The 25,949-nt window shown below is 45.2% G+C and overlaps 11 non-coding genes across 11 annotated transcripts; all 11 read left to right on the forward strand.

Annotated features, from left to right (window-relative positions):
• Positions 1-1,576: 1,576 nt before the first annotated feature.
• On the forward strand, positions 1,577-1,650 carry trnan-guu (transfer RNA asparagine (anticodon GUU)). The gene has a single exon. It is a non-coding gene; the product is annotated as a tRNA-Asn (tRNA).
• A 2,230-nt stretch (positions 1,651-3,880) lies between these two features.
• Positions 3,881-3,954, forward strand: trnan-guu (transfer RNA asparagine (anticodon GUU)). The gene has a single exon. It is a non-coding gene; the product is annotated as a tRNA-Asn (tRNA).
• Positions 3,955-6,182: 2,228 nt separating this feature from the next.
• On the forward strand, positions 6,183-6,256 carry trnan-guu (transfer RNA asparagine (anticodon GUU)). Its single transcript has one exon. It is a non-coding gene; the product is annotated as a tRNA-Asn (tRNA).
• Positions 6,257-8,486: 2,230 nt separating this feature from the next.
• On the forward strand, positions 8,487-8,560 carry trnan-guu (transfer RNA asparagine (anticodon GUU)). Its single transcript has one exon. It is a non-coding gene; the product is annotated as a tRNA-Asn (tRNA).
• A 2,232-nt stretch (positions 8,561-10,792) lies between these two features.
• Positions 10,793-10,866, forward strand: trnat-ggu (transfer RNA threonine (anticodon GGU)). The gene has a single exon. It is a non-coding gene; the product is annotated as a tRNA-Thr (tRNA).
• A 2,219-nt stretch (positions 10,867-13,085) lies between these two features.
• trnan-guu (transfer RNA asparagine (anticodon GUU)) lies at positions 13,086-13,159 on the forward strand. Its single transcript has one exon. It is a non-coding gene; the product is annotated as a tRNA-Asn (tRNA).
• Positions 13,160-15,390: 2,231 nt separating this feature from the next.
• Positions 15,391-15,464, forward strand: trnan-guu (transfer RNA asparagine (anticodon GUU)). The gene has a single exon. It is a non-coding gene; the product is annotated as a tRNA-Asn (tRNA).
• Positions 15,465-17,683: 2,219 nt separating this feature from the next.
• trnan-guu (transfer RNA asparagine (anticodon GUU)) lies at positions 17,684-17,757 on the forward strand. Its single transcript has one exon. It is a non-coding gene; the product is annotated as a tRNA-Asn (tRNA).
• A 2,231-nt stretch (positions 17,758-19,988) lies between these two features.
• On the forward strand, positions 19,989-20,062 carry trnan-guu (transfer RNA asparagine (anticodon GUU)). Its single transcript has one exon. It is a non-coding gene; the product is annotated as a tRNA-Asn (tRNA).
• Positions 20,063-22,287: 2,225 nt separating this feature from the next.
• On the forward strand, positions 22,288-22,361 carry trnan-guu (transfer RNA asparagine (anticodon GUU)). The gene has a single exon. It is a non-coding gene; the product is annotated as a tRNA-Asn (tRNA).
• Positions 22,362-24,587: 2,226 nt separating this feature from the next.
• On the forward strand, positions 24,588-24,661 carry trnan-guu (transfer RNA asparagine (anticodon GUU)). The gene has a single exon. It is a non-coding gene; the product is annotated as a tRNA-Asn (tRNA).
• Positions 24,662-25,949: the final 1,288 nt, after the last annotated feature.

Consider the following 25,949-nt stretch of genomic DNA (forward strand, 5'->3'; position numbering starts at 1 on the left):
GATTGCAATTCACTTTCTGGCGACTGTTAAAGATAGTTTCGTCTGAAAATGCTGACACAAAAAGAGAAAATGTTAAACACGTGGAATAATTCGTGTGGAAACTGGGTCACAATAGTTTCAAGGAGGTGCGCTTTGGTTCGGAAGCTGTGAATAATGTTATTGATAATTGAGTGGAGAGGTTCGACCCCATGGGCTTCTGCGAGGCATGTTTCTTAACATTCGCTGCAATCAGCCAGTTATGTCACTGCGATGTTTGATGTAATTTGAAATCCTTAATGTTTCCGGCACGCTCACTAGGTCGAATATGAGTCTCTTAATTTTAGGGTCGTGTGTTCGAACACCACGTCGGGCGCAGGTCCATTTTAATGCTGCTTGTTGAACCCATGCTCGCGATTCCACCGGCTGAGTCGCCGCTCAAACTGTGTCTTTTACCATACAGCTTTGTTCATCTCACAGTTGCTGCTTTGTGAGCGCATAAAGCTCTTCTTTCCGAGTGTGAGGCTAGTTTGTTTGATCCCCCTCATGTACAATGAATTACCGCACTTTAAACATGACAAGCTCCTCTCAGGCCCCTGAACGAAAAATCTGCTCAGAGTCACGGACCGACAATGGCAACGGCCTGATCGCGATGGATGGGCGCGTAACAAGATGCAAACCGAAATAAAAAAAAGTTAAACGATGAGTGGAGAATATTTGGCTGTCCTGCTGGACAATAGTCATATCCGGATGAGGTACGAGAAATTATTCTGCAGGAAACCAAGGGGAGATTTGTTTGAAGTGTTTTCAACTATGAGGAACATGGATTTTATGGCTTCAAGGACATCATACCATGATCAGTGGGGTCAATAAACCGGGTTTGGAAATGAGAAAGAATGAAATCTTCGAATTAATACACCGCCTTCCAGCACCACCGCCACCCCAAAGTGCTTTTCAGACATGGAAGTCCATTTGAAATTGTTTCCATGCTTCTTTTTAAACGCAAAATTTGGGGCAACTTAGCGTGACCAATCTTTCTACACTGCATACATTGTTGTGCTCTGGGGGTGAGAATCACGCAGATAGGAAGTGCATTCACTGTCGCAAGAAACGGAACAGCTTCCACAAACTGCACCACTATAATGAGGAGAGAATCTAATCTTGCTATCGTGTTCTACGGACAGGGGTTGGATAGGACACGGTTCCCTGCTCCCTGCAAAACAGTGACATCTACAGGGCAGTGGGACCACAGATTAAAATCTCAAACATGGGACACCAGCTCCGCCAGTGCGAATCTACTTCTCTGTGGATTCCATTCTTTGTCTCTCAGATTTGCAATTCAATGGCTGAGCAATGTGATGGGACATCATTAAGTCCCCAGATGGATGGCAGCGGCTGCAGGAGAGCTTGTGCCCGCTGGCATACATGCCTCTGCAGTGGGAATGATCAGACTGAACCCATGTGTCCAAAATGTCTGCCCCACTATTTATTTTGGAAAAGGAAACCTGATGGAAATAATTGTTATTCCGCGAGTCGGAATGTGAGGCTATCAGTGACTGACACCCTCGTTTAAGCTAGCTTGAGGAGCACTCCTGGCCAAGTCTCTGTGGTGCAATTGGTTAGCGCGTTCGGCTGTTAACCGAAAGGTTGGTGGTTCGAGACCACCCAGGGACGTGGTTTGCTCCTATTTTTCTTTTTGCTTGTCTCCCTTTTCCAGATAGCATTTGGGACATTGAAACAAAGAACCAATCGCAAAAATTGTATCAGCTGCACTGTGTTACAGTGAGTTCACACAGAAGAAACTGATTGTTTGACAACAAATTGCAAATTGCACGACACAGGAATCAGACAACATTGAACAGTTTTGACAAATGAACAGAGTTTGGTTCAGTTAGAATGAACAACTCAATAGATCCCTCGTCCACCACGGCACTGTATGACTGGGAAAATCAGAATAGCAGCAATATTCCGCCTCTGTAATGTCCATTCATCCGCTGGAATCAGAGCGTGCCAACTGCAGCTTCAATCAGTGGGCTACTGCTCATCCCTGGGACACAACATACGACAACCCGGGACAAGCATCCCATGACACTGAGCACAGGCCCGCGATCACGACGGTCTAATACAGCCCACTCACTGAACCTCTGAGCTGCTCATTCGAACCTGAGTGAGTGTAACTCGGCCAGCAATAAATTTGACACTAACATTCTATATCTTCTCACCGTAAAATTCTTTCATTTCGGAAAAAGTACACTGCTGTAAATCTGAAAATTAGCCCCATGGAATTATTGGTACAGAACGTGTTTAACGTTTTTCTCTGTCAGGATTGCAATTCACTTTCTGGCGACTGTTAAAGATAGTTTCGTCTGAAAATGCTGACACAAAACGAGAAAATGTTAAACACGTGGAATAATTCGTGTGGAAACTGGGTCACAATAGTTTCAAGGAGGTGTGCTTAGGTTCGGAAGCTGTGAATAATGTTGTTGATAATTGAGTGGAGAGGTTAGACCCCATGGGCTTCTGCGAGGCATGTTTCTTAACATTCGCTGCAATGAGCCAGTTATGTCACTGCGATGTTTGATGTAATTTGAAATCCTTAATGTTTTCGGCTCCCTCACTCGGTAGAACACGAGTCTCTTAATTTAAGGGTCGTGTGTTCGAGCACCACGTTGGGCGCAGGTCCATTTTAATGCTGCTTGTTGAACCCATGCTCGCGATTCCCCCGGCTGAGGCGCCGCTCAAACTGTGTCTTTTACCATACAGCTTTGTTCATCTCACAGTTGCTGCTTTGTGAGCGCATAAAGCTCTTCTTTCCGAGTGTGAGGCTAGTTTGTTTGATCCCCCTCATGTACAATGAATTACCGCACTTTAAACATGACAAGCTCCTCTCAGGCCCCTGAACGAAAAATCTGCTCAGAGTCACGGAACGACAATGGCAACGGCCTGCTCGCGATGGATGGGCGCGTAACAAGATGCAAACCGAAATAAAAAAAAGTTAAACGATGAGTGGAGAATATTTGGCTGTCCTACTGGACAATAGTCATATCCGGATGAGCTACGAGAAATTATTCTGCAGGAAACCAAGGGGAGATTTGTTTGAAGTGTTTTCAACTATGAGGAACATGGATTTTATGGCTTCAAGGACATCATACCCTGATCAGTGGGGTCAATAAACCGGGTTTGGAAATGAGAAAGAATGAAATCTTCGAATTAATACACCGCCTTCCAGCACCACCGCCACCCCAAAGTGCTTTTCAGACATGGAAGTCCATTTGAAATTGTTTCCATGCTTCTTTTAAAATGCGAAATTTGGGGCAACTTAGCGTGACCAATCTTTCTACATTGCATACATTGTTGTGCTCTGGGGGTGAGAATCACGCAGATAGGAAATGCATTCACTGTCGCAAGAAACGGAACAGCTTCCACAAACTGCACCACTATAATGAGGAGAGAATCTAATCTTGCTATCGTGTTCGAGGGACAGAAGTTGGATAGGACACGGTTCCCTGCTCCCTGCAAAACAGTGACACCTACAGGGCAGTGGGACCACAGATTAAAATCTCAAACATGGGACACCACCTCCGCCAGTGCCTGCCAATCTACTTCTCTGTGGATTCCATTCTTTGTCTCTCAGATTTGCAATTCAATCGCTGAGCAATGAGATGGGACATCATAAAGTCCCCAAATGGATGGCAGCCGTTGCAGGAGATCTTGTGCCCGCTGGCATACATGCCTCTGCAGTGGGAATGATCAGACTGAACCCATGTGTCCAAAATGTCTGCCCCAATATTTACTTTGGAAAAAGAAACCTGATGGAAATAATTGTCATTCCGCGAGTCGGAATGTGAAGCTATCAGTGACTGACACCCTCGTTTCAGCTAGCTTGAGGAGCGCTCATGTCCAAGTCTCTGTGGCGCAATTGGTTAGCGCGTTCGGCTGTTAACCGAAAGGTTGGTGGTTCGAGACCACCCAGGGACGTGGTTTGCTCCTATTTTTCTTTTTGCTTGTCTCCCTTTTCCAGAACAGCATTTGGGACATTGCAACTAAGAACCAATCGCAAAAACTGTATCAGCTGCACTGTGTTACAGTGAGTTCACACGGAAGTAACTGATTGTTTGACAACAAATTGCAAATTGCACGACACAGGAATCAGACAACATTGAACAGTTTTGACAAATGAACAGAGTTTGGTTCAGTTAGAATGAACAACTCAATAGATCCCTCGTCCACCACTGCACTGTATGACTCGGAAAATCAGAATAGCAGCAATATTCCGCCTCTGTAATGTCCATTCATCCGCTGGAATCAGAGCGTGCCAACTGCAGCTTCAATCAGTGGGCTACTGCTCATCCCTGGGACACAACATACGACAATCCGGGACAAGCATCCCATTACACTGAGCACAGGCCCACGATCACGACGGTCTAATACAGCCCACTCACTGAACCTCTGAGCTGCTCATTCGAACCTGAGTGAGTGTAACTAGGCCAGCAATAAATTTGACACTAACATTCTATATCTTCTCACCGTAAAATTCTTTCATTTCGGAAAAAGTACACTGCTGTAAATCTGAAAATTATCCCCATGGAATTATTGGTACAGAACGTGTTTAACGTTTTTCTCTGTCAGGATTGCAAATCACTTTCTGGCGACTGTTAAAGATAGTTTCGTCTGAAAATGCTGACACAAAAAGAGAAAATGTTAAACACGTGGAATAATTCGTGTGGAAACTGGGTCACAATAGTTTCAAGGAGGTGCGCTTTGGTTCGGAAGCTGTGAATAATGTTATTGATAATTGAGTGGAGAGGTTTGAACCCATGGGCTTCTGGGAGGCATGTTTCTTCACATTCGCTGCAATCAGCCAGTTATGTCACTGCGATGTTTGATGTAATTTGAAATCCTTAATGTTTCCGGCACGCTCACTAGGTCGAACATGAGTCTCTTAATTTTAGGGTCGTGTGTTCGAGCACCACGTCGGGCGCAGGTCCATTTTAATGCTGCTTGTTGAACCCATGCTCGCGATTCCACCGGCTGAGTCGCCGCTCAAACTGTGTCTTTTACCATACAGCTTTGTTCATCTCACAGTTGCTGCTTTGTGAGCGCATAAAGCTCTTCTTTCCGAGTGTGAGGCTAGTTTGTTTGATCCCCCTCATGTACAATGAATTACCGCACTTTAAACATGACAAGCTCCTCTCAGGCCCCTGAACGAAAAATCTGCTCAGAGTCACGGACCGACAATGGCAACGGCCTGATCGCGATGGATGGGCGCGTAACAAGATGCAAACCGAAATAAAAAAAAGTTAAACGATGAGTGGAGAATATTTGGCTGTCCTGCTGGACAATAGTCATATCCGGATGAGCTACGAGAAATTATTCTGCAGGAAACCAAGGGGAGATTTGTTTGAAGTGTTTTCAACTATGAGGAACATGGATTTTATGGCTTCAAGGACATCATACCCTGATCAGTGGGGTCAATAAACCGGGTTTGGAAATGAGAAAGAATGAAATCTTCGAATTAATACACCGCCTTCCAGCACCACCGCCACCCCAAAGTGCTTTTCAGACATGGAAGTCCATTTGAAATTGTTTCCATGCTTCTTTTAAAATGCGAAATTTTGGGGCAACTTAGCGTGACCAATCTTTCTACACTGCATACATTGTTGTGCTCTGGGGGTGAGAATCACGCAGATAGGAAGTGCATTCACTGTCGCAAGAAACGGAACAGCTTCCACAAACTGCACCACTATAATGAGGAGAGAATCTATTCTTGCTATCGTGTTCTATGGACAGGAGTTGGATAGGACACGGCCCACTCCTCCCTGCAAAACAGTGACATCTACCGGGCAGTGGGACCACAGATTAAAATCTCAAACATGGGACACCAGCTCCGCCAGTGCGAATCTACTTCTCTGTGGATTCCATTCTTTGTCTCTCAGATTTGCAATTCAATGGCTGAGCAATGTGATGGGACATCATTAAGTCCCCAGATGGATGGCAGCGGCTGCAGGAGAGCTTGTGCCCGCTGGCATACATGCCTCTGCAGTGGGAATGATCAGACTGAACCCATGTGTCCAAAATGTCTGCCCCACTATTTATTTTGGAAAAGGAAACCTGATGGAAATAATTGTTATTCCGCGAGTCGGAATGTGAGGCTATCAGTGACTGACACCCTCGTTTAAGCTAGCTTGAGGAGCACTCCTGGCCAAGTCTCTGTGGTGCAATTGGTTAGCGCGTTCGGCTGTTAACCGAAAGGTTGGTGGTTCGAGACCACCCAGGGACGTGGTTTGCTCCTATTTTTCTTTTTGCTTGTCTCCCTTTTCCAGATAGCATTTGGGACATTGAAACAAAGAACCAATCGCAAAAATTGTATCAGCTGCACTGTGTTACAGTGAGTTCACACAGAAGAAACTGATTGTTTGACAACAAATTGCAAATTGCACGACACAGGAATCAGACAACATTGAACAGTTTTGACAAATGAACAGAGTTTGGTTCAGTTAGAATGAACAACTCAATAGATCCCTCGTCCACCACGGCACTGTATGACTGGGAAAATCAGAATAGCAGCAATATTCCGCCTCTGTAATGTCCATTCATCCGCTGGAATCAGAGCGTGCCAACTGCAGCTTCAATCAGTGGGCTACTGCTCATCCCTGGGACACAACATACGACAACCCGGGACAAGCATCCCATGACACTGAGCACAGGCCCGCGATCACGACGGTCTAATACAGCCCACTCACTGAACCTCTGAGCTGCTCATTCGAACCTGAGTGAGTGTAACTCGGCCAGCAATAAATTTGACACTAACATTCTATATCTTCTCACCGTAAAATTCTTTCATTTCGGAAAAAGTACACTGCTGTAAATCTGAAAATTAGCCCCATGGAATTATTGGTACAGAACGTGTTTAACGTTTTTCTCTGTCAGGATTGCAATTCACTTTCTGGCGACTGTTAAAGATAGTTTCGTCTGAAAATGCTGACACAAAACGAGAAAATGTTAAACACGTGGAATAATTCGTGTGGAAACTGGGTCACAATAGTTTCAAGGAGGTGTGCTTAGGTTCGGAAGCTGTGAATAATGTTGTTGATAATTGAGTGGAGAGGTTAGACCCCATGGGCTTCTGCGAGGCATGTTTCTTAACATTCGCTGCAATGAGCCAGTTATGTCACTGCGATGTTTGATGTAATTTGAAATCCTTAATGTTTTCGGCTCCCTCACTCGGTAGAACACGAGTCTCTTAATTTAAGGGTCGTGTGTTCGAGCACCACGTTGGGCGCAGGTCCATTTTAATGCTGCTTGTTGAACCCATGCTCGCGATTCCCCCGGCTGAGGCGCCGCTCAAACTGTGTCTTTTACCATACAGCTTTGTTCATCTCACAGTTGCTGCTTTGTGAGCGCATAAAGCTCTTCTTTCCGAGTGTGAGGCTAGTTTGTTTGATCCCCCTCATGTACAATGAATTACCGCACTTTAAACATGACAAGCTCCTCTCAGGCCCCTGAACGAAAAATCTGCTCAGAGTCACGGAACGACAATGGCAACGGCCTGCTCGCGATGGATGGGCGCGTAACAAGATGCAAACCGAAATAAAAAAAAGTTAAACGATGAGTGGAGAATATTTGGCTGTCCTACTGGACAATAGTCATATCCGGATGAGCTACGAGAAATTATTCTGCAGGAAACCAAGGGGAGATTTGTTTGAAGTGTTTTCAACTATGAGGAACATGGATTTTATGGCTTCAAGGACATCATACCCTGATCAGTGGGGTCAATAAACCGGGTTTGGAAATGAGAAAGAATGAAATCTTCGAATTAATACACCGCCTTCCAGCACCACCGCCACCCCAAAGTGCTTTTCAGACATGGAAGTCCATTTGAAATTGTTTCCATGCTTCTTTTAAAATGCGAAATTTGGGGCAACTTAGCGTGACCAATCTTTCTACATTGCATACATTGTTGTGCTCTGGGGGTGAGAATCACGCAGATAGGAAATGCATTCACTGTCGCAAGAAACGGAACAGCTTCCACAAACTGCACCACTATAATGAGGAGAGAATCTAATCTTGCTATCGTGTTCGAGGGACAGAAGTTGGATAGGACACGGTTCCCTGCTCCCTGCAAAACAGTGACACCTACAGGGCAGTGGGACCACAGATTAAAATCTCAAACATGGGACACCACCTCCGCCAGTGCCTGCCAATCTACTTCTCTGTGGATTCCATTCTTTGTCTCTCAGATTTGCAATTCAATCGCTGAGCAATGAGATGGGACATCATAAAGTCCCCAAATGGATGGCAGCCGTTGCAGGAGATCTTGTGCCCGCTGGCATACATGCCTCTGCAGTGGGAATGATCAGACTGAACCCATGTGTCCAAAATGTCTGCCCCAATATTTACTTTGGAAAAAGAAACCTGATGGAAATAATTGTCATTCCGCGAGTCGGAATGTGAAGCTATCAGTGACTGACACCCTCGTTTCAGCTAGCTTGAGGAGCGCTCATGTCCAAGTCTCTGTGGCGCAATTGGTTAGCGCGTTCGGCTGTTAACCGAAAGGTTGGTGGTTCGAGACCACCCAGGGACGTGGTTTGCTCCTATTTTTCTTTTTGCTTGTCTCCCTTTTCCAGAACAGCATTTGGGACATTGCAACTAAGAACCAATCGCAAAAACTGTATCAGCTGCACTGTGTTACAGTGAGTTCACACGGAAGTAACTGATTGTTTGACAACAAATTGCAAATTGCACGACACAGGAATCAGACAACATTGAACAGTTTTGACAAATGAACAGAGTTTGGTTCAGTTAGAATGAACAACTCAATAGATCCCTCGTCCACCACTGCACTGTATGACTCGGAAAATCAGAATAGCAGCAATATTCCGCCTCTGTAATGTCCATTCATCCGCTGGAATCAGAGCGTGCCAACTGCAGCTTCAATCAGTGGGCTACTGCTCATCCCTGGGACACAACATACGACAATCCGGGACAAGCATCCCATTACACTGAGCACAGGCCCACGATCACGACGGTCTAATACAGCCCACTCACTGAACCTCTGAGCTGCTCATTCGAACCTGAGTGAGTGTAACTAGGCCAGCAATAAATTTGACACTAACATTCTATATCTTCTCACCGTAAAATTCTTTCATTTCGGAAAAAGTACACTGCTGTAAATCTGAAAATTATCCCCATGGAATTATTGGTACAGAACGTGTTTAACGTTTTTCTCTGTCAGGATTGCAAATCACTTTCTGGCGACTGTTAAAGATAGTTTCGTCTGAAAATGCTGACACAAAAAGAGAAAATGTTAAACACGTGGAATAATTCGTGTGGAAACTGGGTCACAATAGTTTCAAGGAGGTGCGCTTTGGTTCGGAAGCTGTGAATAATGTTATTGATAATTGAGTGGAGAGGTTTGAACCCATGGGCTTCTGGGAGGCATGTTTCTTCACATTCGCTGCAATCAGCCAGTTATGTCACTGCGATGTTTGATGTAATTTGAAATCCTTAATGTTTCCGGCACGCTCACTAGGTCGAACATGAGTCTCTTAATTTTAGGGTCGTGTGTTCGAGCACCACGTCGGGCGCAGGTCCATTTTAATGCTGCTTGTTGAACCCATGCTCGCGATTCCACCGGCTGAGTCGCCGCTCAAACTGTGTCTTTTACCATACAGCTTTGTTCATCTCACAGTTGCTGCTTTGTGAGCGCATAAAGCTCTTCTTTCCGAGTGTGAGGCTAGTTTGTTTGATCCCCCTCATGTACAATGAATTACCGCACTTTAAACATGACAAGCTCCTCTCAGGCCCCTGAACGAAAAATCTGCTCAGAGTCACGGACCGACAATGGCAACGGCCTGATCGCGATGGATGGGCGCGTAACAAGATGCAAACCGAAATAAAAAAAAGTTAAACGATGAGTGGAGAATATTTGGCTGTCCTGCTGGACAATAGTCATATCCGGATGAGCTACGAGAAATTATTCTGCAGGAAACCAAGGGGAGATTTGTTTGAAGTGTTTTCAACTATGAGGAACATGGATTTTATGGCTTCAAGGACATCATACCCTGATCAGTGGGGTCAATAAACCGGGTTTGGAAATGAGAAAGAATGAAATCTTCGAATTAATACACCGCCTTCCAGCACCACCGCCACCCCAAAGTGCTTTTCAGACATGGAAGTCCATTTGAAATTGTTTCCATGCTTCTTTTAAAATGCGAAATTTTGGGGCAACTTAGCGTGACCAATCTTTCTACACTGCATACATTGTTGTGCTCTGGGGGTGAGAATCACGCAGATAGGAAGTGCATTCACTGTCGCAAGAAACGGAACAGCTTCCACAAACTGCACCACTATAATGAGGAGAGAATCTAATCTTGCTATCGTGTTCTATGGACAGGGGTTGGATAGGACACGGTTCCCTGCTCCCTGCAAAACAGTGACATCTACAGGGCAGTGGGACCACAGATTACAATCTCAAACATGGGACACCACCTCCGCCAGTGCCTGCCAATATACTTCTCTGTGGATTCCATTCTTTGTCTCTCAGATTTACAATTCAATCGCTGAGCAATGAGATGGGACATCATAAAGTCCCCAAATGGATGGCAGCGGTTGCAGGAGATCTTGTGCCCGCTGGCATACATGCCTCTGCAGTGGGAATGATCAGACTGAACCCATGTGTCCAAAATGTCTGCCCCACTATTTATTTTGGAAAAAGAAACCTGATGGAAATAATTGTTATTCCGCGAGTCGGAATGTGAAGCTATCAGTGACTGACACCCTCGTTTAAGCTAGCTTGAGGAGCACTCCTGGCCAAGTCTCTGTGGCGCAATTGGTTAGCGCGTTCGGCTGGTAACCGAAAGGTTCGTGGTTCGAGACCACCCAGGGACGTGGTTTGCTCCTATTTTTCTTTTTGCTTGTCTCCCTTTTCCAGATAGCATTTGGGACATTGAAACAAAGAACCAATCGCAAAAATTGTATCAGCTGCACTGTGCTACAGAGAGTTCACACGGAAGTAACTGATTGTTTGACAACAAATTGCACGACACAGGAATCAGACAACATTGAACAGTTTTGACAAATGAACAGAGTTTGGTTCAGTTAGAATGAACAACTCAATAGATCCCTCGTCCGCCACTGCACTGTATGACTGGGAAAATCAGAATAGCAGCAATATTCCGCCTATGTAATGTCCATTCATCCGCTGGAATCAGAGCGTGCCAACTGCAGCTTCAATCAGTGGGCTACTGCTCATCCCTGGGACACAACATACGACAACCCGGGACAAGCATCCCATTACACTGAGCACAGGCCCACGATCACGACGGTCTAATACAGCCCACTCACTGAACCTCTGAGCTGCTCATTCGAACCTGAGTGAGTGTAACTAGGCCAGCAATAAATTTGACACTAACATTCTATATCTTCTCACCGTAAAATTCTTTCATTTCGGAAAAAGTACACTGCTGTAAATCTGAAAATTATCCCCATGGAATTATTGGTACAGAACGTGTTTAACGTTTTTCTCTGTCAGGATTGCAAATCACTTTCTGGCGACTGTTAAAGATAGTTTCGTCTGAAAATGCTGACACAAAAAGAGAAAATGTTAAACACGTGGAATAATTCGTGTGGAAACTGGGTCACAATAGTTTCAAGGAGGTGTGCTTAGGTTCGGAAGCTGTGAATAATGTTGTTGATAATTGAGTGGAGAGGTTAGACCCCATGGGCTTCTGCGAGGCATGTTTCTTAACTTTCGCTGCAATGAGCCAGTTATGTCACTGCGATGTTTGATGTAATTTGAAATCCTTAATATTTCCGGCTCGCTCACTCGGTAGAACACGAGTCTCATAATTTCAGGGTCGTGTGTTCGAGCACCACGTTGGGCGCAGGTCCATTTTCATGCTGCTTGTTGAACCCATGCTCGCGATTCCCCCGGCTGAGGCGCCGCTCAAACTGCGTCTTTTACCATACAGCTTTGTTCATCTCACAGTTGCTGCTTTGTGAGCGCATAAAGCTCTTCTTTCCGAGTGTGAGGCTAGTTTGTTTGATCCCCCTCATGTACAATGAATTACCGCACTTTAAACATGACAAGCTCCTCTCAGGCCCCTGAACGAAAAATCTGCCCAGAGTCACGGAACGACAATGGCAACGGCCTGATCGCGATGGATGGGCGCGTAACAAGATGCAAACCGAAATAAAAAAAAGTTAAACGATGAGTGGAGAATATTTGGCTGTCCTACTGGACAATAGTCATATCCGGATGAGCTACGAGAAATTATTCTGCAGGAAACCAAGGGGAGATTTGTTTGAAGTGTTTTCAACTATGAGGAACATGGATTTTATGGCTTCAAGGACATCATACCCTGATCAGTGGGGTCAATAAACCGGGTTTGGAAATGAGAAAGAATGAAATCTTCGAATTAATACACCGCCTTCCAGCACCACCGCCACCCCAAAGTGCTTTTCAGACATGGAAGTCCATTTGAAATTGTTTCCATGCTTCTTTTAAAATGCGAAATTTGGGGCAACTTAGCGTGACCAATCTTTCTACATTGCATACATTGTTGTGCTCTGGGGGTGAGAATCACGCAGATAGGAAATGCATTCACTGTCGCAAGAAACGGAGCAGCTTCCACAAACTGCACCACTATAATGAGGAGAGAATCTAATCTTGCTATCGTGTTCGAGGGACAGAAGTTGGATAGGACACGGTTCCCTGCTCCCTGCAAAACAGTGACACCTACAGGGCAGTGGGACCACAGATTAAAATCTCAAACATGGGACACCACCTCCGCCAGTGCGAATCTACTTCTCTGTGGATTCCATTCTTTGTCTCTCAGATTTGCAATTCAATCGCTGAGCAATGAGATGGGACATCATAAAGTCCCCAAATGGATGGCAGCCGTTGCAGGAGATCTTGTGCCCGCTGGCATACATGCCTCTGCAGTGGGAATGATCAGACTGAACCCATGTGTCCAAAATGTCTGCCCCACTATTTACTTTGGAAGAAGAAACCTGATGGAAATAATTGTCATTCCGCGAGTCGGAATGTGAAGCTATCAGTGACTGACACCCTCGTTTCAGCTAGCTTGAGGAGCACTCCTGGCCAAGTCTCTGTGGCGCAATTGGTTAGCGCGTTCGGCTGTTAACCGAAAGGTTGGTGGTTCGAGACCACCCAGAGACGTGGTTTGCTCCTATTGTTCTTTCGGCTTGCCTCCCTTTTCAAGAACAGCATTTGGGACATTGCAACTAAGAACCAATCGCAAAAACTGTATCAGCTGCACTGTGTTACAGTGAGTTCACACGGAAGTAACTGACTGTTTGACAACAAATTGCAAATTGCACGACACAGGAATCAGACAACATTGAACAGTTTTGACAAATGAACAGAGTTTGGTTCAGTTAGAACGAACAACTCAATAGATCCCTCGTCCACCACTGCACTGTATGACTGGGAAAATCAGAATAGCAGCAATATTCCGCCTCTGTAATGTCCATTCATCCGCTGGAATCAGAGCGTGCCAACTGCAGCTTCAATCAGTGGGCTACTGCTCATCCCTGGGACACAACATACGACAACCCGGGACAAGCATCCCATGACACTGAGCACAGGCCCGCGATCACGACGGTCTAATACAGCCCACTCACTGAACCTCTGAGCTGCTCATTCGAACCTGAGTGAGTGTAACTAGGCCAGCAATAAATTTGACACTAACATTCTATATCTTCTCACCGTAAAATTCTTTCATTTCGGAAAAAGTACACTGCTGCAAATCTGAAAATTATCCCCATGGAATTATTGGTACAGAACGTGTTTAACGTTTTTCTCTGTCAGGATTGCAATTCACTTTCTGGCGACTGTTAAAGATAGTTTCGTCTGAAAATGCTGACACAAAAAGAGAAAATGTTAAACACGTGGAATAATTCGTGTGGAAACTGGGTCACAATAGTTTCAAGGAGGTGCGCTTTGGTTCGGAAGCTGTGAATAATGTTATTGATAATTGAGTGGAGAGGTTTGAACCCATGGGCTTCTGGGAGGCATGTTTCTTCACATTCGCTGCAATCAGCCTGTTATGTCACTGCGATGTTTGATGTAATTTGAAATCCTTAATGTTTCCGGCTCACTCACTCGGTAGAACATGAGTCTCTTAATTTTAGGGTCGTGTGTTCGAGCACCACGTCGGGCGCAGGTCCATTTTAATGCTGCTTGTTGAACCCATGCTCGCGATTCCACCGGCTGAGTCGCCGCTCAAAGTGTGTCTTTTACCATACTGCTTTGTTCATCTCACAGTTGCTGCTTTGTGAGCGCATAAAGCTCTTCTTTCCGAGTGTGAGGCTAGTTTGTTTGATCCCCCTCATGTACAATGAATTACCGCACTTTAAACATGACAAGCTCCTCTCAGGCCCCTGAACGAAAAATCTGCTCAGAGTCACGGACCGACAATGGCAACGGCCCGATCGCGATGGATGGGCGCGTAACAAGATGCAAACCGAAATTAAAAAAAGTTAAACGATGAGTGGAGAATATTTGGCTGTCCTGCTGGACAATAGTCATATCCGGATGAGCTACGAGAAATTATTCTGCAGGAAACCAAGGGGAGATTTGTTTGAAGTGTTTTCAACTATGAGGAACATGGATTTTATGGCTTCAAGGCCATGATACCCTGATCAGTGGGGTCAATAAACCGGGTTTGGAAATGAGAAAGAATGAAATCTTCGAATTAATACACCGCCTTCCAGCACCACCGCCACCCCAAAGTGCTTTTCAGACATGGAAGTCCATTTGAAATTGTTTCCATGCTTCTTTTAAAATGCGAAATTTGGGGCAACTTAGCGTGACCAATCTTTCTACACTGCATACATTGTTGTGCTCTGGGGGTGAGAATCACGCAGATAGGAAGTGCATTCACTGTCGCAAGAAACGGAACAGCTTCCACAAACTGCACCACTATAATGAGGAGAGAATCTAATCTTGCTATCGTGTTCTATGGACAGGAGTTGGATAGGACACGGTTCCCTGCTCCCTGCAAAACAGTGACATCTACAGGGCAGTGGGACCACAGATTAAAATCTCAAACATGGGACACCACCTCCGCCAGTGCCTGCCAATATACTTCTCTGTGGATTCCATTCTTTGTCTCTCAGATTTGCAATTCAATCGCTGAGCAATGAGATGGGACATCATAAAGTCCCCAAATGGATGGCAGCGGTTGCAGGAGATCTTGTGCCCGCTGGCATACATGCCTCTGCAGTGGGAATGATCAGACTGAACCCATGTGTCCAAAATGTCTGCCCCACTATTTATTTTGGAAAAAGAAACCTGATGGAAATAATTGTTATTCCGCGAGTCGGAATGTGAAGCTATCAGTGACTGACACCCTCATTTAAGCTAGCTTGAGGAGCATTCCTGGCCAAGTCTCTGTGGCGCAATTGGTTAGCGCGTTCGGCTGTTAACCGAAAGGTTGGTGGTTCGAGACCACCCAGGGACGTGGTTTGCTCCTATTTTTCTTTTTGCTTGTCTCCTTTTTCCAGATAGCATTTGGGACATTGAAACAAAGAACCAATCGCAAAAATTGTATCAGCTGCACTGTGCTACAGAGAGTTCACACGGAAGTAACTGATTGTTTGACAACAAATTGCACGACACAGGAATCAGACAACATTGAACAGTTTTGACAAATGAACAGAGTTTGGTTCAGTTAGAATGAACAACTCAATAGATCCCTCGTCCGCCACTGCACTGTATGACTGGGAAAATCAGAATAGCAGCAATATTCCGCCTATGTAATGTCCATTCATCCGCTGGAATCAGAGCGTGCCAACTGCAGCTTCAATCAGTGGGCTACTGCTCATCCCTGGGACACAACATACGACAACCCGGGACAAGCATCCCATTACACTGAGCACAGGCCCACGATCACGACGGTCTAATACAGCCCACTCACTGAACCTCTGAGCTGCTCATTCGAACCTGAGTGAGTGTAACTAGGCCAGCAATAAATTTGACACTAACATTCTATATCTTCTCACCGTAAAATTCTTTCATTTCGGAAAAAGTACACTGCTGTAAATCTGAAAATTATCCCCATGGAATTATTGGTACAGAACGTGTTTAACGTTTTTCTCTGTCAGGATTGCAAATCACTTTCTGGCGACTGTTAAAGATAGTTTCGTCTGAAAATGCTGACACAAAAAGAGAAAATGTTAAACACGTGGAATAATTCGTGTGGAAACTGGGTCACAATAGTTTCAAGGAGGTGTGCTTAGGTTCGGAAGCTGTGAATAATGTTGTTGATAATTGAGTGGAGAGGTTAGACCCCATGGGCTTCTGCGAGGCATGTTTCTTAACTTTCGCTGCAATGAGCCAGTTATGTCACTGCGATGTTTGATGTAATTTGAAATCCTTAATATTTCCGGCTCGCTCACTCGGTAGAACACGAGTCTCATAATTTCAGGGTCGTGTGTTCGAGCACCACGTTGGGCGCAGGTCCATTTTCATGCTGCTTGTTGAACCCATGCTCGCGATTCCCCCGGCTGAGGCGCCGCTCAAACTGCGTCTTTTACCATACAGCTTTGTTCATCTCACAGTTGCTGCTTTGTGAGCGCATAAAGCTCTTCTTTCCGAGTGTGAGGCTAGTTTGTTTGATCCCCCTCATGTACAATGAATTACCGCACTTTAAACATGACAAGCTCCTCTCAGGCCCCTGAACGAAAAATCTGCTCAGAGTCACGGAACGACAATGGCAACGGCCTGATCGCGATGGATGGGCGCGTAACAAGATGCAAACCGAAATAAAAAAAAGTTAAACGATGAGTGGAGAATATTTGGCTGTCCTACTGGACAATAGTCATATCCGGATGAGCTACGAGAAATTATTCTGCAGGAAACCAAGGGGAGATTTGTTTGAAGTGTTTTCAACTATGAGGAACATGGATTTTATGGCTTCAAGGACATCATACCCTGATCAGTGGGGTCAATAAACCGGGTTTGGAAATGAGAAAGAATGAAATCTTCGAATTAATACACCGCCTTCCAGCACCACCGCCACCCCAAAGTGCTTTTCAGACATGGAAGTCCATTTGAAATTGTTTCCATGCTTCTTTTAAAATGCGAAATTTGGGGCAACTTAGCGTGACCAATCTTTCTACATTGCATACATTGTTGTGCTCTGGGGGTGAGAATCACGCAGATAGGAAATGCATTCACTGTCGCAAGAAACGGAGCAGCTTCCACAAACTGCACCACTATAATGAGGAGAGAATCTAATCTTGCTATCGTGTTCGAGGGACAGAAGTTGGATAGGACACGGTTCCCTGCTCCCTGCAAAACAGTGACACCTACAGGGCAGTGGGACCACAGATTAAAATCTCAAACATGGGACACCACCTCCGCCAGTGCGAATCTACTTCTCTGTGGATTCCATTCTTTGTCTCTCAGATTTGCAATTCAATCGCTGAGCAATGAGATGGGACATCATAAAGTCCCCAAATGGATGGCAGCCGTTGCAGGAGATCTTGTGCCCGCTGGCATACATGCCTCTGCAGTGGGAATGATCAGACTGAACCCATGTGTCCAAAATGTCTGCCCCACTATTTACTTTGGAAGAAGAAACCTGATGGAAATAATTGTCATTCCGCGAGTCGGAATGTGAAGCTATCAGTGACTGACACCCTCGTTTCAGCTAGCTTGAGGAGCACTCCTGGCCAAGTCTCTGTGGCGCAATTGGTTAGCGCGTTCGGCTGTTAACCGAAAGGTTGGTGGTTCGAGACCACCCAGAGACGTGGTTTGCTCCTATTGTTCTTTCGGCTTGCCTCCCTTTTCAAGAACAGCATTTGGGACATTGCAACTAAGAACCAATCGCAAAAACTGTATCAGCTGCACTGTGTTACAGTGAGTTCACACGGAAGTAACTGACTGTTTGACAACAAATTGCAAATTGCACGACACAGGAATCAGACAACATTGAACAGTTTTGACAAATGAACAGAGTTTGGTTCAGTTAGAACGAACAACTCAATAGATCCCTCGTCCACCACTGCACTGTATGACTGGGAAAATCAGAATAGCAGCAATATTCCGCCTCTGTAATGTCCATTCATCCGCTGGAATCAGAGCGTGCCAACTGCAGCTTCAATCAGTGGGCTACTGCTCATCCCTGGGACACAACATACGACAACCCGGGACAAGCATCCCATGACACTGAGCACAGGCCCGCGATCACGACGGTCTAATACAGCCCACTCACTGAACCTCTGAGCTGCTCATTCGAACCTGAGTGAGTGTAACTAGGCCAGCAATAAATTTGACACTAACATTCTATATCTTCTCACCGTAAAATTCTTTCATTTCGGAAAAAGTACACTGCTGCAAATCTGAAAATTATCCCCATGGAATTATTGGTACAGAACGTGTTTAACGTTTTTCTCTGTCAGGATTGCAATTCACTTTCTGGCGACTGTTAAAGATAGTTTCGTCTGAAAATGCTGACACAAAAAGAGAAAATGTTAAACACGTGGAATAATTCGTGTGGAAACTGGGTCACAATAGTTTCAAGGAGGTGCGCTTTGGTTCGGAAGCTGTGAATAATGTTATTGATAATTGAGTGGAGAGGTTTGAACCCATGGGCTTCTGGGAGGCATGTTTCTTCACATTCGCTGCAATCAGCCTGTTATGTCACTGCGATGTTTGATGTAATTTGAAATCCTTAATGTTTCCGGCTCACTCACTCGGTAGAACATGAGTCTCTTAATTTTAGGGTCGTGTGTTCGAGCACCACGTCGGGCGCAGGTCCATTTTAATGCTGCTTGTTGAACCCATGCTCGCGATTCCACCGGCTGAGTCGCCGCTCAAAGTGTGTCTTTTACCATACTGCTTTGTTCATCTCACAGTTGCTGCTTTGTGAGCGCATAAAGCTCTTCTTTCCGAGTGTGAGGCTAGTTTGTTTGATCCCCCTCATGTACAATGAATTACCGCACTTTAAACATGACAAGCTCCTCTCAGGCCCCTGAACGAAAAATCTGCTCAGAGTCACGGACCGACAATGGCAACGGCCCGATCGCGATGGATGGGCGCGTAACAAGATGCAAACCGAAATTAAAAAAAGTTAAACGATGAGTGGAGAATATTTGGCTGTCCTGCTGGACAATAGTCATATCCGGATGAGCTACGAGAAATTATTCTGCAGGAAACCAAGGGGAGATTTGTTTGAAGTGTTTTCAACTATGAGGAACATGGATTTTATGGCTTCAAGGCCATGATACCCTGATCAGTGGGGTCAATAAACCGGGTTTGGAAATGAGAAAGAATGAAATCTTCGAATTAATACACCGCCTTCCAGCACCACCGCCACCCCAAAGTGCTTTTCAGACATGGAAGTCCATTTGAAATTGTTTCCATGCTTCTTTTAAAATGCGAAATTTGGGGCAACTTAGCGTGACCAATCTTTCTACACTGCATACATTGTTGTGCTCTGGGGGTGAGAATCACGCAGATAGGAAGTGCATTCACTGTCGCAAGAAACGGAACAGCTTCCACAAACTGCACCACTATAATGAGGAGAGAATCTAATCTTGCTATCGTGTTCTATGGACAGGAGTTGGATAGGACACGGTTCCCTGCTCCCTGCAAAACAGTGACATCTACAGGGCAGTGGGACCACAGATTAAAATCTCAAACATGGGACACCACCTCCGCCAGTGCCTGCCAATATACTTCTCTGTGGATTCCATTCTTTGTCTCTCAGATTTGCAATTCAATCGCTGAGCAATGAGATGGGACATCATAAAGTCCCCAAATGGATGGCAGCGGTTGCAGGAGATCTTGTGCCCGCTGGCATACATGCCTCTGCAGTGGGAATGATCAGACTGAACCCATGTGTCCAAAATGTCTGCCCCACTATTTATTTTGGAAAAAGAAACCTGATGGAAATAATTGTTATTCCGCGAGTCGGAATGTGAAGCTATCAGTGACTGACACCCTCATTTAAGCTAGCTTGAGGAGCATTCCTGGCCAAGTCTCTGTGGCGCAATTGGTTAGCGCGTTCGGCTGTTAACCGAAAGGTTGGTGGTTCGAGACCACCCAGGGACGTGGTTTGCTCCTATTTTTCTTTTTGCTTGTCTCCCTTTTCCAGATAGCATTTGGGACATTGAAACAAAGAACCAATCGCAAAAATTGTATCAGCTGCACTGTGTTACAGTGAGTTCACACAGAAGAAACTGATTGTTTGACAACAAATTGCAAATTGCACGACACAGGAATCAGACAACATTGAACAGTTTTGACAAATGAACAGAGTTTGGTTCAGTTAGAATGAACAACTCAATAGATCCCTCGTCCACCACTGCACTGTATGACTGGGAAAATCAGAATAGCAGCAATATTCCGCCTCTGTAATGTCCATTCATCCGCTGGAATCAGAGCGTGCCAACTGCAGCTTCAATCAGTGGGCTACTGCTCATCCCTGGGACACAACATACGACAACCCGGGACAAGCATCCCATGACACTGAGCACAGGCCCGCGATCACGACGGTCTAATACAGCCCACTCACTGAACCTTTGAGCTGCTCATTCGAACCTGAGTGAGTGTAACTCGGCCAGCAATAAATTTGACACTAACATTCTATATCTTCTCACCGTAAAATTCTTTCATTTCGGAAAAAGTACACTGCTGTAAATCTGAAAATTATCCCCATGGAATTATTGGTACAGAACGGGTTTAACGTTTTTCTCTGTCAGGATTGCAATTCACTTTCTGGCGACTGTTAAAGATAGTTTCGTCTGAAAATGCTGACACAAAACGAGAAAATGTTAAACACGTGGAATAATTCGTGTGGAAACTGGGTCACAATAGTTTCAAGGAGGTGCGCTTTGGTTCGGAAGCTGTGAATAATATTATTGATAATTGAGTGGAGAGGTTTGAACCCATGGGCTTCTGGGAGGCATGTTTCTTCACATTCGCTGCAATCAGCCAGTTATGTCACTGCGATGTTTGATGTAATTTGAAATCCTTAATATTTCCGGCTCGCTCACTCGGTAGAACACGAGTCTCTTAATTTCAGGGTCGTGTGTTCGAGCACCACGTTGGGCGCAGGTCCATTTTAATGCTGCTTGTTGAACCCATGCTCGCGATTCCACCGGCTGAGTCGCCGCTCAAACTGTGTCTTTTACCATACAGCTTTGTTCATCTCACAGTTGCTGCTTTGTGAGCGCATAAAGCTCTTCTTTCCGAGTGTGAGGCTAGTTTGTTTGATCCCCCTCATGTACAATGAATTACCGCACATTAAACATGACAAGCTCCTCTCAGGCCCCTGACGAAAAATCTGCTCAAAGTCACGGACGGACAATGGCAACGGCCTGTTCGCGATGGATGGGCGCGTAACAAGATGCAAACCGAAATAAAAAAAAGTTAAACGATGAGTGGAGAATATTTGGCTGTCCTGCTGGACAATAGTCATATCAGGATGAGCTACGAGAAATTATTCTGCAGGAAACAAAGGGGAGATTTGTTTGAAGTGTTTTCAACTATGAGGAACATGGATTTTATGGCTTCAAGGACATCATACCCTGAGCAGTGGGGGTCAATAAACCGGGTTTGGAAATGAGAAAGAATGAAATCTTCGAATTAATACACCGCCTTCCAGCACCACCGCCACCCCGAAGTGCTTTTCAGACATGGAAGTCCATTTGAAATTGTTTCCATGCTTCTTTTAAAATGCGAAATTTGGGGCAACTTAGCGTGACCAATCTTTCTACACTGCATACATTTTGTGCTCTGGGGGTGAAAACCACGCAGATAGGAAGTGCATTTACTGTCGCAAGAAACGGAACAGCTTCCACAAACTGCACCACTATAATGAGGAGAGAATCTATTCTTGCTATCGTGTTCTATGGACAGGAGTTGGATAGGACACGGCTCCCTGCTCCCTGCAAAACAGTGACATCTACCGGGCAGTGGGACCACAGATTAAAATCTCAAACATGGGAAACCAGCTCCGCCAGTGCGAATCTACTTCTCTGTGGATTCCATTCTTTGTCTCTCAGATTTGCAATTCAATGGCTGAGCAATGTGATGGGACATCATTAAGTCCCCAGATGGATGGCAGCGGCTGCAGGAGAGCTTGTGCCCGCTGGCATACATGCCTCTGCAGTGGGAATGATCAGACTGAACACATGTGTCCAAAATGTCTGCCCCACTATTTATTTTGGAAAAAGAAACCTGATGGAAATAATTGTTATTCCGCGAGTCGGAATGTGAGGCTATCAGTGACTTACACCCTCGTTTAAGCTAGCTTGAGGAGCACTCCTGGCCAAGTCTCTGTGGCGCAATTGGTTAGCGCGTTCGGCTGTTAACCGAAAGGTTGGTGGTTCGAGACCACCCAGGGACGTGGTTTGCTCCTATTTTTCTTTTTGCTTGTCTCCCTTTTCCAGATAGCATTTGGGACATTGAAACAAAGAACCAATCGCAAAAATTGTATCAGCTGCACTGTGTTACAGTGAGTTCACACAGAAGAAACTGATTGTTTGACAACAAATTGCAAATTGCACGACACAGGAATCAGACAACATTGAACAGTTTTGACAAATGAACAGAGTTTGGTTCAGTTAGAATGAACAACTCAATAGATCCCTCGTCCACCACTGCACTGTATGACTGGGAAAATCAGAATAGCAGCAATATTCCGCCTCTGTAATGTCCATTCATCCGCTGGAATCAGAGCGTGCCAACTGCAGCTTCAATCAGTGGGCTACTGCTCATCCCTGGGACACAACATACGACAACCCGGGACAAGCATCCCATGATACTGAGCACAGGCCCGCGATCACGACGGTCTAATACAGCCCACTCACTGAACCTCTGAGCTGCTCATTCGAACCTGAGTGAGTGTAACTCGGCCAGCAATAAATTTGACACTAACATTCTATATCTTCTCACCGTAAAATTCTTTCATTTCGGAAAAAGTACACTGCTGTAAATCTGAAAATTATCCCCATGGAATTATTGGTACAGAACGGGTTTAACGTTTTTCTCTGTCAGGATTGCAATTCACTTTCTGGCGACTGTTAAAGATAGTTTCGTCTGAAAATGCTGACACAAAACGAGAAAATGTTAAACACGTGGAATAATTCGTGTGGAAACTGGGTCACAATAGTTTCAAGGAGGTGTGCTTAGGTTCGGAAGCTGTGAATAATGTTGTTGATAATTGAGTGGAGAGGTTAGACCCCATGGGCTTCTGCGAGGCATGTTTCTTAACATTCGCTGCAATGAGCCAGTTATGTCACTGCGATGTTTGATGTAATTTGAAATCCTTAATATTTCCGGCTCGCTCACTCGGTAGAACACGAGTCTCTTAATTTCAGGGTCGTGTGTTCGAGCACCACGTTGGGCGCAGGTCCATTTTCATGCTGCTTGTTGAACCCATGCTCGCGATTCCCCCGGCTGAGGCGCCGCTCAAACTGTGTCTTTTACCATACAGCTTTGTTCATCTCACAGTTGCTGCTTTGTGAGCGCATAAAGCTCTTCTTTCCGAGTGTGAGGCTAGTTTGTTTGATCCCCCTCATGTACAATGAATTACCGCACTTTAAACATGACAAGCTCCTCTCAGGCCCCTGAACGAAAAATCTGCTCAGAGTCACGGAACGATAATGGCAACGGCCTGATCGCGATGGATGGGCGCGTAACAAGATGCAAACCGAAATAAAAAAAAGTTAAACGATGAGTGGAGAATATTTGGCTGTCCTACTGGACAATAGTCATATCCGGATGAGCTACGAGAAATTATTCTGCAGGAAACCAAGGGGAGATTTGTTTGAAGTGTTTTCAACTATGAGGAACATGGATTTTATGGCTTCAAGGACATCATACCCTGATCAGTGGGGTCAATAAACCGGGTTTGGAAATGAGAAAGAATGAAATCTTCGAATTAACACACCGCCTTCCAGCACCACCGCCACCCCAAAGTGCTTTTCAGACATGGAAGTCCATTTGAAATTGTTTCCATGCTTCTTTTAAAATGCGAAATTTGGGGCAACTTAGCGTGACCAATCTTTCTACATTGCATACATTGTTGTGCTCTGGGGGTGAGAATCACGCAGATAGGAAATGCATTCACTGTCGCAAGAAACGGAACAGCTTCCACAAACTGCACCACTATAATGAGGAGAGAATCTAATCTTGCTATCGTGTTCGAGGGACAGAAGTTGGATAGGACACGGTTCCCTGCTCCCTGCAAAACAGTGACACCTACAGGGCAGTGGGACCACAGATTAAAATCTCAAACATGGGACACCACCTCCGCCAGTGCGAATCTACTTCTCTGTGGATTCCATTCTTTGTCTCTCAGATTTGCAATTCAATCGCTGAGCAATGAGATGGGACATCATAAAGTCCCCAAATGGATGGCAGCCGTTGCAGGAGATCTTGTGCCCGCTGGCATACATGCCTCTGCAGTGGGAATGATCAGACTGAACCCATGTGTCCAAAATGTCTGCCCCACTATTTACTTTGGAAAAAGAAACCTGATGGAAATAATTGTCATTCCGCGAGTCGGAATGTGAAGCTATCAGTGACTGACACCCTCGTTTCAGCTAGCTTGAGGAGCGCTCATGTCCAAGTCTCTGTGGCGCAATTGGTTAGCGCGTTCGGCTGTTAACCGAAAAGTTGGTGGTTCGAGACCACCCAGAGACGTGGTTTGCTCCTATTTTTCTTTCGGCTTGTCTCCCTTTTCAAGAACAGCATTTGGGACATTGCAACTAAGAACCAATCGCAAAAACTGTATCAGCTGCACTGTGTTACAGTGAGTTCACACGGAAGTAACTGATTGTTTGACAACAAATTGCAAATTGCACGACACAGGAATCAGACAACATTGAACAGTTTTGACAAATGAACAGAGTTTGGTTCAGTTAGAATGAACAACTCAATAGATCCCTCGTCCACCACTGCACTGTATGACTGGGAAAATCAGAATAGCAGCAATATTCCGCCTCTGTAATGTCCATTCATCCGCTGGAATCAGAGCGTGCCAACTGCAGCTTCAATCAGTGGGCTACTGCTCATCCCTGGGACACAACATACGACAATCCGGGACAAGCATCCCATTACACTGAGCACAGGCCCACGATCACGACGGTCTAATACAGCCCACTCACTGAACCTCTGAGCTGCTCATTCGAACCTGAGTGAGTGTAACTAGGCCAGCAATAAATTTGACACTAACATTCTATATCTTCTCACCGTAAAATTCTTTCATTTCGGAAAAAGTACACTGCTGTAAATCTGAAAATTATCCCCATGGAATTATTGGTACAGAACGTGTTTAACGTTTTTCTCTGTCAGGATTGCAATTCACTTTCTGGCGACTGTTAAAGATAGTTTCGTCTGAAAATGCTGACACAAAAAGAGAAAATGTTAAACACGTGGAATAATTCGTGTGGAAACGGGGTCACAATAGTTTCAAGGAGGTGCGCTTTGGTTCGGAAGCTGTGAATAATGTTATTGATAATTGAGTGGAGAGGTTTGAACCCATGGGCTTCTGGGAGGCATGTTTCTTCACATTCGCTGCAATCAGCCTGTTATGTCACTGGGATGTTTGATGTAATTTGAAATCCTTAATGTTTCCGGCACGCTCACTAGGTCGAACATGAGTCTCTTAATTTTAGGGTCGTGTGTTCGAGCACCACGTCGGGCGCAGGTCCATTTTAATGCTGCTTGTTGAACCCATGCTCGCGATTCCACCGGCTGAGTCGCCGCTCAAAGTGTGTCTTTTACCATACTGCTTTGTTCATCTCACAGTTGCTGCTTTGTGAGCGCATAAAGCTCTTCTTTCCGAGTGTGAGGCTAGTTTGTTTGATCCCCCTCATGTACAATGAATTACCGCACTTTAAACATGACAAGCTCCTCTCAGGCCCCTGAACGAAAAATCTGCTCAGAGTCACGGACCGACAATGGCAACGGCCTGATCGCGATGGATGGG

Source organism: Scyliorhinus torazame, unplaced genomic scaffold (genome assembly GCF_047496885.1).
Source record: "Scyliorhinus torazame isolate Kashiwa2021f unplaced genomic scaffold, sScyTor2.1 scaffold_1120, whole genome shotgun sequence".
Taxonomy (NCBI): Eukaryota; Metazoa; Chordata; class Chondrichthyes; order Carcharhiniformes; family Scyliorhinidae; genus Scyliorhinus; species Scyliorhinus torazame.